This window comes from Pseudonaja textilis, chromosome 8, assembly GCF_049901715.1.
Source record: "Pseudonaja textilis isolate UNSWEBS1 chromosome 8, rPseTex1.2, whole genome shotgun sequence".
NCBI classification, from domain to species: Eukaryota; Metazoa; Chordata; class Lepidosauria; order Squamata; family Elapidae; genus Pseudonaja; species Pseudonaja textilis.
In genome coordinates, this window is record NC_141997.1 from 13,776,272 (window position 1) to 13,796,049 (window position 19,778).

Consider the following 19,778-nt stretch of genomic DNA (forward strand, 5'->3'; position numbering starts at 1 on the left):
AAAACTATTATATAGATATAGTATCAAAAACCAATAAAAGGAAAGGGAAAATAAAGTCATTATTATTCCTTATTATCTAACTTTTATATTTTAATATTTCATCATTCAACCATTGATAGAAAAGATCCCAAACTAAATAAAATTGTTTATCTTCTTGCTCTCTAATTTCAAAAGTCAATCTACTCATCTCAGCACATTCCAAAATTTTCTTTACAACTTCTTCTTGCAATGGAATTTTCTCATTTTTCCAATTTTTGCAAATACAATCCTAGCAGCAGTCAATACATTTACAATCAAATATTTCAACTCTTTACTATAAGTATCTGGTAGGATTCCCAATAGAAAAAACTCCGGTTTCAAGTCTATATGCTTCTTTGTCATTTTTCCAGCCACATGTGGATTTTAGTCCAATATTTTCTAGCATCCTCACAAGTCCACCACATGTGATAGTATGAACCAGGTTTCTGATGACATTTCCAGCATTTTTGGATTTGTTCTTGAACATTCTTGCTATCCTTGTCGGGGAAAATGCCACCTGTAAAACATCTTATACAAGTTTTCTTTATAGGCTGTAGACATTGTCATTTTATAATTTTGCGACCATAGTTTTTGCCATTTCTCTAAATCAATCCCATATCCAAAATTCCTCCCCCACGCAATCATAGTTTCTTTAACTTGTTCTTCCTCAAGCTTAATTTGCAATAAATAACCATACAATTTTTTAATCACCTTTTCATCAGTACCCATCAAAATCTTATCCAAGTCAGTTTGCTTAGCATAAAATCCTTCTGCTTTGGAATCCTCATAGTACTTTGAATGTATTTGCAAATATGAAAACCAATTCATCTGTATACCTTGTTCTTCCAGTTTTTGCATCGATTTAAGTTCACCCTTTTCATCTAATAATTCCCCATAGTTAACTGTTTGTTCCTTTTTATAAATTATAGGATAAGAGAACGCTTCTATCGTCGATAACCAAACTGGAATTTTCAAATAACACTGTTTTTTATCTTCTCCCAATTCAACCACAGAGACTCCCGTATATAATGTCTTCTAAAATACCCCTGTGTTTTAGTTCCCTTATACCATAAAAAAGCATGCCAGCCCAACAACAAATCATGACCTTCTAATGTCAACAATCTGGTTTTCCTTAATGTTATCCATTCTTTAACCCACGTCAAATTTGCAGCTTGGTAGTACAACTCCCAATTAGGCAGACCAAACCCTCCTCTAAATCTAGCATCCTGTAAAAGCTTTAACTTTATTCTTGCTTTCTTGCCTTGCCATATATACTCAAAACAATTTTATTTAAATCCTCAAAATATTCTTTTCCAAGCCTAATTGGTATTGTTTGAAACAAAAATAAGACTCTGGGTAAAATATTCATCTTGATTGTTGAAATCCTTCCTATTAATGACAATTGTAAGTTCTCCCATTTTTTCAAATCTTGAACTATCTGTTGTTTAAGTTTAATATAATTATTCTCCTTCAATGTACTACATCTTGATGTCAAATATATCCCCAGATACTTAACCTTGTTTGTAACTTGAATTTTTAACAGTTCTGCCAACTCTTCCCTTTGTTTCAGCAACATATTCTTTGACAAGATCTTTGTTTTATCTCTATTTATTTTCAGACCAGCCACCTCCCCATAGACCTCTATCTTTTCCAACAGTTTCGAGGCTGTTTCTATAGGGTCTTCCAAGATAAAGACTAGGTCATCTGCAAAGGCTTGTAGTTTAAATTCTTCCTTTTTAATTTTCATTCCTTTTATAGTTTTATCTTCTCTGATATTTCTATTCAACACTTCCAAAGTCAATACAAATATCAAGGGAGAAAGAGGACAACCTTGTCTTGTGCCTTTTCTTATATTAATAGGATCTGTAAATTCTCCCTCCATCATTACCTTAGCTGTTTGTTCATTGTAAATTACTTCTATTGCCTGAATAAATCTTCTAGCAAAGCCCATCTGTTCCATTAAAAGTAACATAAATCTCCAATTCACGTTATCAAATGCCTTTTGAGCATCTAAAAATATCAAAGCCATTTGCTTTTCAGGATGCGCCTCATAGTATTCCAAGGTGTCCAGAATTACTCTCATATTGTCTCTGATTTGTCGCTTTGGCAAAAACCCATTTTGGTCTGGGTGGATAAAGTTATTCAAGTACTTTTAAGTCTTTCTGCTAATATTGAAGCAAAAATTTTATAATCTGCATTTAATAAAGAAATCGGTCTATAATTCTTGATTTGAAGTAGGTCCGCCTCCTCTTTTGGAATAAGTGTAATGTAAGCCTCTGACCATGTTTTAGGTATCATCTTTTTTAACATAACTTCATTCATAACTTCTAACAGTGGAATACACAGTGATTCTTGAAAGGTTTTATAAAATTCTACAGGAAACCCATCTGGACCTGGTGCCTTTCCATTATTTTGTTTCTTAAGTGCTTGGCTTAACTCCATCATTGTTATATTGCTTTCTAGCATTTCTTCAATCTCTTTAGGTATCTTAGGTAGATTTGCATTCTGCAGGTATTGTTTAACTTTCTCCTCATCAATGTCTTCTTTCTTATACAAATGCTTATAAAAATCATAAATAATCTCTTTTTTTTTCTTTGCTGCCATAACAAATTTTACCTTGGTCGTCTATTAACTGCGGTATTTTCCTCGATTCTTTCTCCTTTCTCAATTTGTATGCTAGCCATCTACCTGGCTTATTTGCATCCTCAAAATAATTCTGTTTAGCATTCCTAATTTTCTGTGCCAGTTCTTCTTTCTCTATTAAGTCCATTTTATGTTTAGTTATATCCAGTTTCATTTTAACATCTTTTTGTGTGGCATTTTCTGTAATTCTTTTTCAAGTCCCTTATATTCATCATCCAAGGCTTTAAGAGTTCGCCTTTTCCTGTTATTCTTTTTCTTGTATAGTCTATTATCAAGCCTCTAACATAGGCCTTCATTGTGTCCCAAACATTCTGTATTGAGGTGTCTTCTTTTCTATTCTCTTTAAAGAAGAAGGCCAATTCTTTCTCCATCCATTGTATAAATTCCTTATCCTTTAAAATAGAATTATTTAATGTCCATCTCGATCTTTTCCTTTGTCCCTTCCATTCAATTGTCAATGGGTTATGGTCAGCCCAAGTACTTGTTTCAATATTTACTTCTTGAATACTAGACATTAAATCTGTTGAGATCCAAATCATATCCAGTCTGGACCATGATAGATGCCTATTTGAATAGAACGTAAATTGCTTAGATTTATCATTTCTTTCTCTCCATATGTCTTTTAAAATTAATTCATCTATCATTTTAAAAAGGATTTAGGAAGAGTTTTCCTGTTATGCTTTACTGCTGTTGCAATATAGTCAAATCTATTATCCACAATTCCATTAAAGTCTCCCATCATAATTACATTAGCATAGTCAAGTTCGGCAGTCTTAGTATGTAATTTTCTATAGAATTCTTCCTGTTTATCATTCGGTGCATAAATTGCAATCAAAAGTATCTTTCTATTATTGTCCATTATTTCTACCATTAATATTCTCCCATCATCATCTGTATAAATCATTTTTGCTGGAATGGCCTCTTTAATATATAAAACCACCCCTCTTTTCTTGGATTGTGTCAAAGAGGTAAACAATTTCCTAATTTTGGTTGTAATAACAATTGTTCATGTTGCTTTTTAATATGAACTTCTTGTAAACAAATTATGTCGAACCTTAATTTCATTAATTTATGGAAAGTCTTCCTTCTCTTAGCAGCTGAATTCAGTCCATTTATATTCATTGTAATCAATTTTTCTCTTCCATAATTATGTTTTATATTTAGATTTAACCACTCTCGTGGGTCTTGCCTCACGTTGATCTTTAATATCCACTTGTCCACCTACTGCACCTTCTTCTTTTCCTACCTCCATTTGTTCCTCTTGGGATTCAATTGATGGGACCTCCTTTCCTGCTCCTCCTTCTCTGCCTCCAAAAACCTCTGCACAAAACAGTTCTGCTTTCTCGATTGAATCAATTCTATGTCTCTGTTCCTGCCACGTAAACATCAATCCTTCTGGAATCAACCACCTGTAAGACACCTCTTTTCCAATAACCTTTTAGTCAGGAATCGGTATTCTCTTCTCATCTCTCTCACTCTTCTAGGTATTTGTTTTAAAACCAAAATTTCTTTACCTTTGTATTTCAGTGGCTTCTCTCTTGCTGCTTGCAATATTTGTGTCTTCAAAGATTTTTTAATAAATCTAATATGAACTTCTCTGGGTAGGTTATTTCTCATCGCATATCTTGTAAAAACTCGATATATCTCATCAATTCCATCCATCATCTTTCTTCTGTTATCTCGAGCGCCTCCGCCAAAATTCCTACCATTATCGCAGCCAAATCTTGTCCTTTTTCTTCTTCTATATTTTGAAATCTGAGATAAAATTCTGATCTATCCAACTCCCACTTCAACATCTCACTTTTTTCTTGTTCAATCGCTGTTAATCTATTGTCGATATTTCCAATTTTCTCCTCTCTTTGTTTGCCTCCCTCTTCAACATTTTGGAGTCTCTCTTCATATTTTTCCATCATCTGTTCCATCCTACCTGTTCTTTGTTCAATAGTATCCATTTTTACCTTAAGATCTTGAATTCCTTGCATAATCATCTGGAAGGATACTCTTCTTGTTCTTTTTTTCTCTTTATCTTGCTTTAACAATGTCTGAATTGAGGCTGTCCAGATGGTGGGGAGGCAGAAGCAGACATAGAGGCACCCAAAGATATAAATTTCTTACTCATTTTAAGTGGTTCCAACTCTTCAAGTTTTTTCAAATTTTAATCCACAAAAAAGAGAAAAAAATATGAAATTATAATCCAAGGTAAAAAGGCCAACAATAAAAAGCCAAAAGTGAGAGAAAAAAGAAAAAGGAAAAAAAATTCTTCAAATTCTTCCTGACCTTAGTCCAATAAAAAGAGAAAAAAAACCATAAAAAAAAGTAACAGTAAAAATAAAAACCCAATAATAATAATAATAAACAAGACAAAGCCAAAAAGAAGAAGGGAAGAAGAAAAAGAGAAAAACAAAAACAAAACAAAAACCAAGAAAAATAAGTTTCTTCAGATTCCACACCTTAGTCCAGCCAGAAAAAAAAAAAAAACCTCAATTGAGAATAGGAAAAGAAATAGTCCGCTGATGTACATTAAAAAAAAAAAAAGGAAAAAGAAAAACAGGATCCAAATGGGCAAGAGAAAAATAAAATCAGTTAAATCAAAATAAAATAAAAGTAGAAAAAAAAAAATTCAGAGGCTTCCTTTGCAAATAAATCAAGCTTAAAAGTAAGGACCTTGATGTTAGTGAAGGGGTTGGCAGAACTCAAAAACAACAACAACACTGCACTCTATTTAATTATCCAAGGCTCTAATTATAACTCCCTTCTCTTTCCCACAAGCTTCAAAGCTGAGCCATGTATATCCAGAAAGACACCTGTAATAATATTCCACAAAGTGCTTTCCTCTATCTTATCAGGGGATGTCCTTGAGAAGAAGAGTCTGTTTTTTTAAAAATATTTCCGAGCCTCTAGGTGGCAGTGTTACAAAGTATCATAATTCTCACTTTCCCCCCTCCTCTCTTAAGGGAAAGCCGGCTTGCAATACACAAAACAGAAACACAAAAATCAAACAAAGTCAAGAGAAGCCTCTAGCCCAGAAAAAAAATAAAAAGTCCAGAAGAAGAATAAAACATATGAATATATAAAAGAAAAAAAAAACAGTCCAGTTATCCAATAAATAACAATAGAGTCCGGAAGCAAAAAAAAAATAGATTCTCTTTGACGTTTCCCTAAAAAACACCGCTAAATCGATTTTGTCAAAAAACAAAACAAAAATCACACAGGTTTCTTCAGATAATTAGAGTAAACTTTGAAACTCAAAAAATTAAATAAAAAAAAAAGAAGTTCTCACCCAACTGACAAACTCTTTCTCAAACTCTTTCCGTCTGAGCGCCCGGCTTCAGCAGCATGGGGGCTGCCTCTCCGCCGCTGGCAAGAAGAGCTTCACCCGGGCTCTCCAGGGATTTTGCGGTATCCCCGGAGTCCTTAGGGTATGCTCTTCACGGTGGCTGTCCCTACGGGACAGCGTAGGTCCGTTGGACCGGCCGGTGGCGGAGATATCGGCTGCAATCGAGGAGCTCGATTGCAGACCGTATCGCCACGGCGCAAGCTCCTCCCATCTCCAGGAAGGATATTCATTTTGATAGTTGCTATTCATCCTAATTAAGATAATTATATCCCCCATCTTTCCAAATCTTTTTTAACTTGATGGAATAATTTCACATAATTGTCTTATTTTATTGAGGAGCATCTCGCCATTAACCAAATTCCTAAATATTTAATTTTGTTTATAGTTTGTAATCCAACTGCTTCTTCTAATTCTCTTTTGTACTTTAATGTTACACTTTTCACTAGCATTTTAGTTTTAACTTTATTAATTTTAAGACCTGAAATACAGCTCTTTCCTATGAAATCTTTCTTTATTTCATATGAAAACAAAAATAGAAAAATTCTACTTTGAAACTATCCCTTAAATAATATAGATGCCAACATGTGCAATCATAACTAGAGTTGGTGGAAAATGTGGAATTTGAAAATGATTTCTCTCTGCTTCGAGTTTTTGCTAATATGCATTGAGCAGAATCTTTCTTGGGCATTATTCCTAATATCTTACTCCATGTAATATGCTATTCTAATATTCTTCAATTTCTGAATAAAGTTAGCTGAGATTAACAGATGGTAATATAAAAGATACTCATCTGTGAACATATTGACTTTGCAACAGAGAAATGTCATCTTCTATGAATCAAGACAGAAGACATTAGATAATATAAATAATATAATGCAGTATAATGCAGTGCAGCATAGCTTATTTAATAATTTGCTTTGATTAAAATCAGATTAACCTGGAAACTCAGATTATAGAAAGTAACATTTACAACAATCAAGGAAGAAAACATTACAATAGAAGATAATATTTGTAGCTCAGGGTTGAACTTGGAATCACTCTCTGAGCTTGGTTGTTTTTGTGCGGATATTTCTTTATTCAACTTGGTAACATCTTCATGCTAGAAGGGAGTGGAGTTTACTTTCTGCTTATATATAGTTGCTTGCTCTTTCAGAGTTGTTGGAAGTGTTGTTTTTTCCTTAATAGTTCCACACTTAGGTGTTGTTTACTACTTGATTTTTTGTCTGATGTTGAACCTGGTGTTAACTCCTGCTTAGGTAAAGGTAAAGGTTCCCCTTACACATACATGCTAGTCATTTTCGGCTCTAGGGGGTGGTGCTTATTTCCATTATAAAGCTGAAGATCCAGCACTGTCTGAAGACATCTTCACGGTTATATGGCCAGCATGACTAAATGCCAAAGGTGCATGGAATGCTGTTATCTTCCCACCAAAGTGGTCCCTATTTTTCTACTTGCATTTTACATGCTTTCAAACTTCTAGGTTGGCAGAAGCTGGGACAAATAAAGGGAGTTCACTCCATTAGGCGGTGCTAGGGATTCGAACCACCGAATTGCTGACCTTTCTGATCAACCAGGTAACCCTTGCTTACCTGGGTATTAATATTCTGATATTTTTGTTTCTCTTTTAACTGTTTTGTCTCTTTTGAATGGTGTATAAGTGTTTATCTCTATGTGTCTGTTGATGGTTGATTTGTCTGAGTGCCAAACTTTCAGGAATTCACTCACATTATTGGATTTAGGTTGGACTAATAATGTGAGTGAATTCTTTTTAAAAAGAACTAAGGTCTTTCCTATTGTGTGTGTGTGTGTGTGTGTGTGTGTGTGTGCATGCATGCATGCATGCATGCATATTAGGCTTAGAATTGCACAAAACCTTATCTGACATTATATCTATCTATCCTTCAAAGCCAATGCAGATCTGATTAGCATATTTATGATGAGCTAACAGATAATCTACAGGCTTTACAATCAGTTATGATGCAATGCAGAAACATCACTTCTATTTCAAAACAAATATCTAGTTTGCTAAGGAATACCAAAGTCAATCATCATATGCATCCTTTAATTAGCTAATCTAACTCTCTTAGACATCTCAAAACTATGGTTAAATCTGAGTGTTATGACTTTAAGCAGTTTTCATCATGTCTTCTGACTGCTAGTTGTTGTGCATTGATGCACTCTGCTGTCTTCTGTCTGTTTGTCCTACATAGTGGCTGTCACAATTTTCACACTGCATGTTGTAGATGAGTTCTATATTTTTTCCCCTTCTTGGGTTATTGTGACCCACCAAACTATATTTGTTTTCAGTTGTCAGGAGAAAACAGTTAAGAATGTTTCCTATGTATAAGATATCCAATCAGTTTTGAGATGTCTAAGAGAGTTAGGTTAGCTAATTAAAGGATGCATATGATGATTGACTTTGGTATTCCTTAGCAAACTAGATATTTGTTTTGAAATAGAAGTGATGTTTCTGCATTGCATCATAACTGATTGTAAAGCCTGTAGATTATCTGTTAGCTCATCATAAATATGCTAATCAGATCTGCATTGGCTTTGAAGGATAGATAGATATAATGTCAGATAAGGTTTTGTGCAATTCTAAGCCTAATATGCATGCATGCATACATACACACACACACACACACACACACACACACACACACACACAAAATAGGAAAGACCTTAGTTCTTTTAAAAAAAAATTCTGGTCATTGATTGAATAAATCTTATTGACTGAGTCACATATCACATGAGAAAATATATAAAAGAATATCCTTATAATAATTTCATCACATTTTTGTTTACAAGAAAGTATGCTAGGTGAATATAAATTTTGAGTCTTAAATGTTTGCCTTAGATAAAACCTTTGCCTTAGATAAAACATCTCTATGGTATTGAGTAAGACTTAATTGGAACAATGTGTCTGAATTAGTCAAAGCATCACAGATAAAATGTTAAGCCAAGTCTATTTATTATGACATGGAAAAAACAATATGCTACATTTCAATAATCAAGATCTAGTGAGGAAGTTATAGTAAGGAAGGGGGAAAATCTTGAATTATCAAAGAGTGTGCAAACAATAGCACAATTACTGATAAATAATCTGGTAAAAAATTTAGAGTATTTTAGAAATAAAAAAATCACTATGCCACAATGTGAATTAATCTGTCTAGTCTTTGATTAACTATTGGCTTATACACTATTCCTTTCAGATCACATATTCTCAATTTATTTATCCAAATGTTCAATATGAGAAAGATTGCACTCTTCCTAATACCTTGAAGCTAAAATTGAGATTTTAATTCAGAATAATTTTCCTGATTGACTACAACATGTCCATCCCTTTAAGCAAATTTTAATTTATGTATTTTTTTTCAATAATTTCCTTCTAGCTATAGTAATAATAATGCAAATAAAAATATGGATAGCTATTTGATAACATTTGTATATTTGTATCTGATGTTTACACATAAATGTGTTAGATTATAAAACCAGAAAGACTCAACTGGTGATACAGCAGATTCATCATACCATTAGAGCTCACAGGGAAAACACATTTTTACTTTGTGACAAAATGTATAATATTCTGAAGAACTGAAACTATTTCTTGAAGCAAAGCACAGCAACAATGCTTGAGCTGTACCCAAGTTTAAAAACACCCCACCAAAATCAGTCAAATTAGGTCTGTTGTAATTCAGAAGAATTTACCTGATTGGCTACAGCATGTCCATCTCTTTAAGCCAGGGGTTGCCAAACTTTTGGACCTCACAGACCACCAAACTCATTTTAAATTTTTAAATTTTAAATCCCAGGGACCACTAACTGGTTCTGTGGGCATGGCCTAATTCGTGGGTATGGCTTGATGGTCATGTGACTGTCTGGGCATGGCTTGTATGTAAATATTATAAATATTTATATAAATATTGAATTTTTTTTATAAAAAAGAGCAACTTCTATCCAAAATCAGGCAAAACAGGCAGGCAGATTCAGTTGCTCACAGAATCACAGATTCATTCAGAGATTTATCTATCTGCCATCAGCTAGCTCAGTCTGTCACATAAAATTTTCTTGCTGTGAATCTGCACTGAATAATAGAAACCAGACCTAAGGGAAGTTCGGCTGTGCTTAAAAGCAGAGCCAAAGATCTAAAGACTAGCTAGAAAGCAAAAAATCCAACCATTTCCTGCTTCCTAGCTAATCTAAATCTCCTGGCACAGCAGAACAGATGATGGTCAGAAAAAAGAAAAATAGCAATTTAGCAGGCAAGTTTGCTGGGTAAGGAATGAGTGGACAGGGGGGGCATGTGGGCAGCTTAGCCTTGTGTTTCTCCACAGCCTGGATTAATTGCTTTGGGGAGGGTGCTCTGCGGGTGAGATTTCTCTGCAGCCCACCAAAATTTTCTTATGGCCCACCAGTGGACTGCAGCCCACCAGTTGGTGACCGCTGCTTTAAGCAACTGGTTGCTGCCCTGGGATGATGGTCAGTTGCTGTTGCTTGTTTTCTTTTTAAAAAAATATTGCAATTGATTGACCAAAGATCTGTTTAAAAAAAATCAAGTCTCTTCCACTCTAGGCACTCATATCCGTTTTAGCTTAACATCTCCTAAGGGTCATCCTTTCAGTTTTGCTCTTGCTAGCATTCCTACATGAGTGGAAAGTTCTAGAAGCAAATCTTGTGAAGACTAGTCTGGATTCACTAGCGGACTCACCCAGTAGGCAGCCAATTTCAGTCTGAGCTGAAATTTCTGAATTTGGCAAATACACAGCCAGGGCCAGGTTTGGAGACCAGCAGCTTAGAGTCCTCTGCAGATTTACCCCTAGACAGAGCATTCAAAGTTGATAGCATCTGCTGCACTTTACTTACTTGATTATATGCCATCAAATTGTTACCAACTCTTAGCAGCCACATAGATTTTGTTCGCGATGACATGTCCCCAACCTTTCTGTCTATATAATATTTAATGAGCTTTTCTGCAGAGGAATAAGTATTGTAAGTGGGGAAGATACAACAGTATCACTTGGGACAGTGGAACAGATTATCTTTCTATATTTATATCACACTTGGCCAATAAAAAATTATATTCTGTTCTATATTTAATTCTAGATTTAATTTCTAAATGCTATTAGCAGGAAATTTCCACAGAGACAATTCAGCATTTGTTCAAGTCCCCTTATGTGGGGAAGGACCTATTGAAAGTATATGTATACATATGAATTGATGATATAAATTGCTAGTGCAAAAATTAAGGCACTACAATGTTTTAGTTAAAATATAATTTATAGCATTATCCCTGCCCAACCTTCGGTAAAGCTTTCATATTCCTCCAAATGTTATGGCTAAATTATATTTAATGTGACAAGAAGGAAAAGTGATTAAATGTTCATATTTATTGCATTTTAATTAATTTAATTTAATTCAAATATAAATTAAATTAAGTCAAGCTTATTTTTCCTCCTACTCTGCCAGTATTGAAGTTTGCCCAGCGTAACACTGAAAAATGAAGTTTGAGCCTCAGTTCAGAAAAAGTTAATTGTTATTTCTGTCTCCCTCTCTCTTTAAGTACGTTTATATTCCATCTCTCTCCAAATACACAGTTTCTTTTTTTCATTGTTTGCACAGGAAACCCCTAAAAATAATATCCCCATTAATTTTCTGTGGTAAATTACTTCATTGCCACAGAGATTTAACTATAATTTCTTTTCATCAAACTTTCAGAAACTGTATGACTATATATGGAGGCACATAATTTGATATTAAATCTTCAGGTGTGTGGATATATTTAATTGGTGATACAATTTATTTCTAATTTAGTTGAGGCTATAATATGTTCTTTAGAGATAAGTTATTTAAAATGAAATGATGCTCAATCCAAAAGTGGAATGATGACAATACTGGAGGAAATTATAATAAGATAAATAGAAAAAAAGTGGAAAAATGCAAGGATTTTATAAAGAAATGCATTACTATATATAAAAACCCATTTAAAAAACCCTAAAGATAATCATAGTTCACTAGAAAGGGTGATGATACTTATTCTGCCATACAATTCACGCTTAATTGGGAGCATGTTTTATTGAACTTAGTTGCAGTTACTTTTCAGAGGTTATAAATGAATTTCAATAATAGCATTGCATTTGTTTGAAATGAAACATACTGTATATCAGATAAAGCATATGATTTGGTCAAAACTTGATTCAAATTTATAATGTAATGTAGTTCAATAAAGACCATCTCCTTGACTTTTTTTCTAACAATAAAAAGAAATATATTTCTTGTCTAAATATCTCTATGATTTATCCTTGTCAGATTTCATGCAGGCTCACAGGTATGGTCATAATTTTTGATAAACTAGCTGGATTACAGAAAAGTTCAGTATGAAGACCATCATCTGCAAACTGTAAGAATCAAGCCATATATGTAAAACAGTTCCAACGTTTCTACAGTATGTTCATATACAAATAAATAGCTCACACCTATTCATTACAGCAAACTATAAGAAATAGATGGTTTTCCTATGTTTTTCCAGAAGGATATTTATTAAAACAGTTAAAAGGTTTGTTTTCTACCTTAGGTTCTTCACAAACTTACTTATTGCTAAGCTTATGCTATCTTAAACCACACCTACACTAATATCTATATCATTTTCAGGTACAGTCATCATTTTTGAGAGGACAAAGTTAATAAATCTAGAAATTTTATTTTTATTGTCATCATCTTTATTATGTTATAGCATCACTAAGTAGTGTTTTTAGGCATGGTAATTTTTCTCCAGAGTAAGTCCTGTTCACAAATCAGATAGGATATTTGTGTGGGTGTTAATAAATTATTTGTAAATTATAAAAACCCAAAACGTAATTCCTCATTATTCATTTGTTTAAAATTACTGACTTATATTTGATAGAGATTCAGACAAATTCTGATAAGACAGATATATGAATATTTGAAAAAAAATCTGATTTCTAAAGATATTAAAGTGCCAAAAGATTTCTTCATGCACAGACAGAGATCTTTGTTTTAGCTATAGAATTCCCACAGGATTTTCTAAGAAGAGAACTCTAATTGAACTATTCTCTGTGCTTAATAATCACATTGAATCAAATGGTTTTGGTGCCTCTCTCAGAAACACATTCTGGCTATAGCATTTTATTGTGTCTTTTAAATTTATATTTAATGTATTATTTTGCAGCTGTCACAGGCAATGAAGAATAAAAGTATGAGTTTAAATTTGGTTTAGTTCATAGAGCTACCATATTAAAATGAAGTCATGAATTTCACTTCTCACTTGGCAAACACTGACCTATAAACTTATCAAAAATCTTAATTTCCTGCTTGAGATGAAATGAGAAACTATGGTGAATTAGAGATTTCCTGGTTTATTGAGGATGCTGGGAAGGGATGAATGATGAAGACTGCATAAGTTGAAATCTTTTTCAGGGGGAAACTGAAATAAATGAAAATATGTAACACCAAGTTACTTCTATTTAGATTATCCAGGACTACTTTTCCCACTATGCTAGTTGATTTTTAACAAGCTTAGCATTCAATTAACACTAAATAAAATAATGTTTAAATATCCATGGACAAAACATTTCATAATTTTGTCTGTAATTAGTGCATGATTTCACGTGTTTCCTATATATAATGAAAACCATTTTCTTCCTACTGATCATTTTTATCACTTTCTTACTGCAATAATGTGATCTTTGTTTTTTACCTTAATGTAGGATATCATTTTATTTAAAGTACTTCATCTATAATAAAAATAAATAATAATGAAATTGGCAATAAACTATAGTATCTATTAAATAGATTTCTAAATTTTAGAAACATAGTATTAGGTGAACTAAATTTAAGCAGCTGTTTAAAATTAATAATGTCTGGCTTATGTGCTATGTTTCTCCTCCATGTGAAAGTCCTCTTATAAAAGATCTGATTCAAGAGTAACTTACCTGAACTATAATAGATCCCAAATGTGAATGAGAAAGGAAAATGTTACAGTATTAAATAACTTCCAATCCTATGAGGTTAATTAGAATAAAATATCACATGACTTGGGCAACTTGATATGGAGAACTAGGTTATATACCAAAACAGTCTGTGGTTGCAAGGTTTTCAGTGTTGATTCTCTCAGTTTCTAATACACTAAATAATAGCTGAATGAACATCACTATCTTGCATTGCTTTTGAAACAATGTAAAAATAACTAAGTCACCAAAGGCATATTTTAATTTTATCAACCCCACTCTAAAACAACATAAAACAAAATTGGAAAATACCACCTTTAAAAGTAAATGTAATTACCAGGATATATGATATTTATATACAGTTGACCATTTGCCATACATATCCTTCTCCTCAACCCCAGATTCTGGTTTCATAAGGAACACGACAAACTACTCCTTAAACTAAAATCTTACGGTATCTCTGGACATCTGCATAATTGGATAGAAGCATTCCTGCCAAACAGACAACAAATGGTCAAAATTGGGAGCATCCTATCAAATTCTGTACCTGTCAACAGTGGTGTCCCCCAGGGCAGTGTTGTAGGACCAACTCTCTCCATACTCTACATAAATGACCTGTGTGATGATATTAAGAGCAACTGCGTTCTCTTTGCTGATGATGTAAAGCTATTCAACACCACAAACAATACTGCTACCCTTCAAAAAGACCTCAACTATGTATCAGAATGGTCAAACAAATGGCAACTTCAAATCTCAACAAATAAATGCTCTGTCTTATATATTGGCCAAAAAAAATATATCAGAAAATAAAATACAAGCTGAATAGTCAAGACCTTGTTGATGATCCAAACTCTGTCAAGGACCTTGGAGTACTCATCTCTAATGATCTAAATGCTAGAGCCCACTGTAACTACATAGCCAAAAAGGCATTAAGAGTTGTTAACCTAATCCTACGTAGCTTTTTCTCTGGTAATATCACACTACTAACTAGTGCATACATAACATTTGCTAGACCAATACTCGAATACAGCTCATCAGTCTGGAACCCACATTATGTATCTGATATTAGCAGAGTTGAGAAAGTCCAGAAATATTTCACAAGAAGAGTTCTCCACTCCTCTACTCATTGCAGAATATCTTATGCCACCAGACTTGAAATTCTAGAACTAGAAAACCTAGAACTACGCCGCCTTCTGTCCGATCTAAATATAGTACATAAAATTATACATTGCAATGTCCTACCTGTCAATGAACACTTCAGCTTCAACCATAACAATACAAGAGCACACAATAGATACAAACTCAAGGTAAACCACACCAAACTTGAATGCAGGAAATACGACTTCAGCAACAGAGTGGTCAATGTCTGGAATACTTTACCTGATTCTGTGGTTTCTTCCCCAAACCCCCCAAACTTTAACCTTAGACTGTCTACTATTGACCTCACCCCTTTCCTAAGAGGTTTGTAGGGAGCATGTATAAGCTCACCAACGTGCCTACCGTCCCTGTCCTATTGTTTCTTTTTTTTTATTTTTGTATATGTATTCATTTCATTTATTCATAACTATGTTTATACTTATACCTGTTATCTTATAATTGCTTGACAAAATAAATAAATAAATAAAGGAAAAGATTGTATTACTATGTAAAATGAAAATATTAAATTTAAATGGCTACTGGGAAAACTTCTGCTATATATATTTGATTAACAGATACATTTGATCAATAAAAGCCTTGATAGTGCAGTGGTTAGAGTACAGTAATGCAGGCTATTTCTGCGGATTGCTGGCTGCTTGCAATTTGGCAATTTAAATCCCACCAGGCTCAAGGTTGGCTCAGCTTTCCATCCTTCCAAAGGTGGGTAAAATGAGGACTCAAATTGTTGTGGACAATATGCTGACTCTGTAAAACTGCTTAGAGAGGGTTATAAAAGCACTGTAAAGCAGGGGTGGGATTCAATTATTTTAACCACCAATTTTGGTGGTTTTTAACCACCATGTGGCTAGGTGGGCATGGCCATGTGACTAGGTGGGCATGGCTTCTTCTCTTTTTTTGCATCACTCTCCCTGTTTTTTGCCTCCTGGGACTCAGGGAATCTCCTGGGGGGGGGGGCATTTTTGCTCCCAGAAGGCTTCCCTTGGGCCCAGGAAGGCAAAAAATGGAGCATGGGGGTGTGTGCAGAACCCACCCACTCCCCGGTCCCTCCATGCCCCTTTTTGCCTCCTGGGCCTCAGGGAAGCCTCCTGGGAAAAGCAGTAAGACAGTGAGGGGGATCCTGGCACAACTGATCCTCAGAACAGCTGATCATTGGGAGGAGGGGAAAAAGAAATACCTTATGGAGTTACTGGGTGGGGAGAATGCAGTCAGCATGTCAGGCATATGTGCGATGTCATGCATGTGCGATAAGGACTGACTGTGCGGGGAGGGGAGGGGCGAGCGGAGAGAGGTGGGACCAGCCAGGGGCATGATTTGCCAACTCTCCAAACTACTCCTAAAACTAAAATCTTATGGTATCTCTGGACAACTGCATAACTGGATAGAAGCATTCCTGTCAAACAGACAACAAATGGTCAAAATTTGGGAGCGTCCTATCAAATTCTGCACCTGTCAACAGTGGTGTTCCCCAGGGCAGTGTTGTAGGACCAACTCTCTCCATACTCTACATAAATAACCTCTGTGATCATATTAAGAGTAACTGCGTTCTCTTCGCTGAAGATGTAAAGCTGTTCAATACCACAGACAATACTGCTACCCTTCAAAAAGATCTTGACTATGTATCAGAATGGTCAAACAAATGGCAACTTCAAATCTCAACAAATAAATGCTCTGTCTTACATATTGGCAAAAAAAATCAGAAAATCAGAAAATAAAATACAAGCTGAATAGTCAAGATCTCGTTGATGATCCAAGCTCTGTAAAGGACCTTGGTATACTCATCTCTAATGATCTAAGTGCTAGAGCCCACTGTAACTACATAGCCAAAAAGGCATTAAGAGTTGTTAACCGAAGCCTACGTAGCTATTTCTCTGGTAATATCACACTACTAACTAGTGCATACATAACATTTGCTAGACCAATACTCGAATACAGCTCATCAGTCTGGAACCCACATTATGTATCTGATATTAGCAGAGTTGAGAAAGTCCAGAAATATTTCACAAGAAGAGTTCTCCACTCCTTTACTCGTTGTAGAATACCTTATGCCACCAGACTTGAAATTCTAGACCTAGAAAACCTTGAATTATGCCATCTTTGGTCTGATCTAAGTATGGTATATAAAATCATACATTGCAATGACTTACCTGCCAATGAATACTTCAGCTTCAACCATAACAACACAAGAGCACGCAATAGGTACAAACTTAAGGTTAACCACAGCAAACTTGAATGCAGGAAATACGACTTCAGCAACAGAGTGGTCAATGTCTGGAATACTCTACCTGACTCTGTGGTTTCTTCCCCAAACCCCAAACACTTAAACCTTAGACTGTCTACTATTGACCTCACCCATTTCCTAAGAGGTCTGTAGGGGGCGTACATAAGCGCACTAACGTGCCTACCGTCCCTGTCCTATTGTTTCTTTTATTTTTCTTATATGTACCCATTTCATGTATTAATAACTATGTATATACTTATACCTATTATCTTGTAAGCGATTGACAAATCAAAATAAATAAATAAATAAAAATAACATGGAAAATCAGGATAAAACCTTGGCAAAGCAAAACTGGTTTCTATCTTTATTTACTGTATCTTTTTTTGAAATTGTTACATCAATGCTTTCTATTAAGTTTAATTTAGTAATCACAATGTAAACTTTTCTGCCTTTTCTTATTTGATTTGTTTATTGAATTTATAAAAAGTGGTGCTAAATTTGCTTTCTTTCAGTTTTCCTGAACCAGTCTTTCATTTTTCTCCTCTCTTGCTAGGCAAAGTCTCCCAGTACAATTTCTTTCTTTTTAACAATATTTTTATTTTATTTTTATTTTTTCAGGTGATATACCAATGATATTTTAAAAAATGTTTCTTTAAGATTATATCATAATGTAATTTCAGTCCTTTCAACCACACATTCTCCCATTCCTCCATTTGTGTATCACAGGTAAATTTTTTAGCCCACTTTATCATACATTCTTTTACATGTTCTTTTTCTGTATCAAATTTCAATAAAACTTTATATATTTTAGCAACAATATTTTCACAATTTGCATGTAATTGTATTTCAAACTCTTACACTGGTCTAAAACAAAAGTTATTTTGTCTAATTTAAGCCTTTCTAATACTTGTACATAAGAGAACCACTGGCCAGTGTGTTAAAGTTTGCAGCAATCCAACCTGCACACAAGTAAATAATTCAGCAGGATTCATTTATAGAAGAAACTTCTTTCTATACAATAATATAAAGTATGATGCATGTATACAATACCCATGCAGTAGAAGCCAGAACCAGAACTCAGAATCCAGAAGTCATAATCACAGAAGCAAAGAATTGCAAGGACAAACCAACTATATATACAGATCAGTCAAGTTAAACCATGCCCCAGGCTCCGAGCTGTCTAACTTGTTGTTATGGCTGTCCCAGCTGATAATTTCTTACATACTGACACAGTGTGTTCTTCTGTCACCAGATCTTCTCTTGATCCACTAGAACTAGTCTATGAGTGATAAATAATAGCAAAACTAGGAGATTCCAACAGATTCTCTAATTGTAATAAATGTAATTAGAGGAAATCTGCACCAAGGCCATCTGCTTATAGAAAAGATTAAGGGTATACAAGTGGCAAAAGAAGTATTGTGCCATCCAAATGAAGCTCTGCCTTTTTGTACACCTCTCTTGACATCACCATGAAAGAGCTTGCATTGGTATGTTGAGCTACAACTAATGGGATGAAACTTCAGGGCTGTATATACAGATTACAAGAAGAACTTTTTAACAGTAAAAACTGTCAATCAATGGAATAGGTTTCCAAGTGGGCTAATTTTTTCTATTGCCTGGAGGTTTTTATCAGAGGATGGAAAGACACTTATTGGGAAAGATATAGTGAATCCTGCAATATGCATGTGATTGGACTCCTTCCAATTCTAATTTGAATTCACTGTTTTCAGGACTTGTAGTGGAAGACATTATGCAGCATCTGGAAACTATACAATTTCTACAAAGAACCCCAAAATATGAATCAGATATGTAGATCACACCTTCACCATACTAAAAAATGACCAGTTAGAAAATACTCACAAAACTATCGACAACACCTTCAAAGGAATCCACTTTACTAGAGAAGAATAAAACAACAACTCACTACCTTCCTGGATATCCTGATCAGCAGAAACCATGATTGCAAACTAGAAATACAAATGTACCACTAGAAAAGCAATAACTCAACCTTCCATAAGAAAAGCTACATAAGAACTTTATTTACACAAGTGTCAGGTCAGCCTGGCTCAGCTTGGAGGTCTCATAGGCATCCTGCCATAAGGGGATGGAAGGATGAAAGGTGGAAGAATGGGGGAAGGATAAAAGAGGGAAAGATGAAAGGATAATAAAGCTTTGTGTGTATGTGATAGGAAATTGGGAGGAGGGAATCACAGGTGAGAAGGATCAGAGCAGCTGGATCCTATTTTTATCAGCATCCCATGGCGAGGCACCCTGAAAAATATACAAATTATCCCCCAAACATCTCAGATTATCAAAACATCTTGGTGAGCTCTAGTTGGCTGGAAATGGACTGGGCAAAGGAAAGGTCTTCACCAAGTTATATTTGCATGAGGTGTACTATGAATGAGGACCAAAGAATGAAATGATATATCCGAACACC

General features: G+C 34.5%; 1 long non-coding RNA gene across 1 annotated transcript in view; it reads left to right on the top strand.

Moving 5' to 3' along the window:
• The first annotated feature begins 4,898 nt into the window (after positions 1–4,898).
• LOC148125121 (uncharacterized) overlaps positions 4,899–19,778 on the top strand; it is a 482,037-nt gene continuing 467,157 nt past the window's right edge. Inside the window, exon 1 of the long non-coding RNA XR_015744487.1 lies at positions 4,899–4,977. This is a non-coding gene — a long non-coding RNA (uncharacterized LOC148125121). The remainder of the gene's footprint in view (positions 4,978–19,778) is intronic.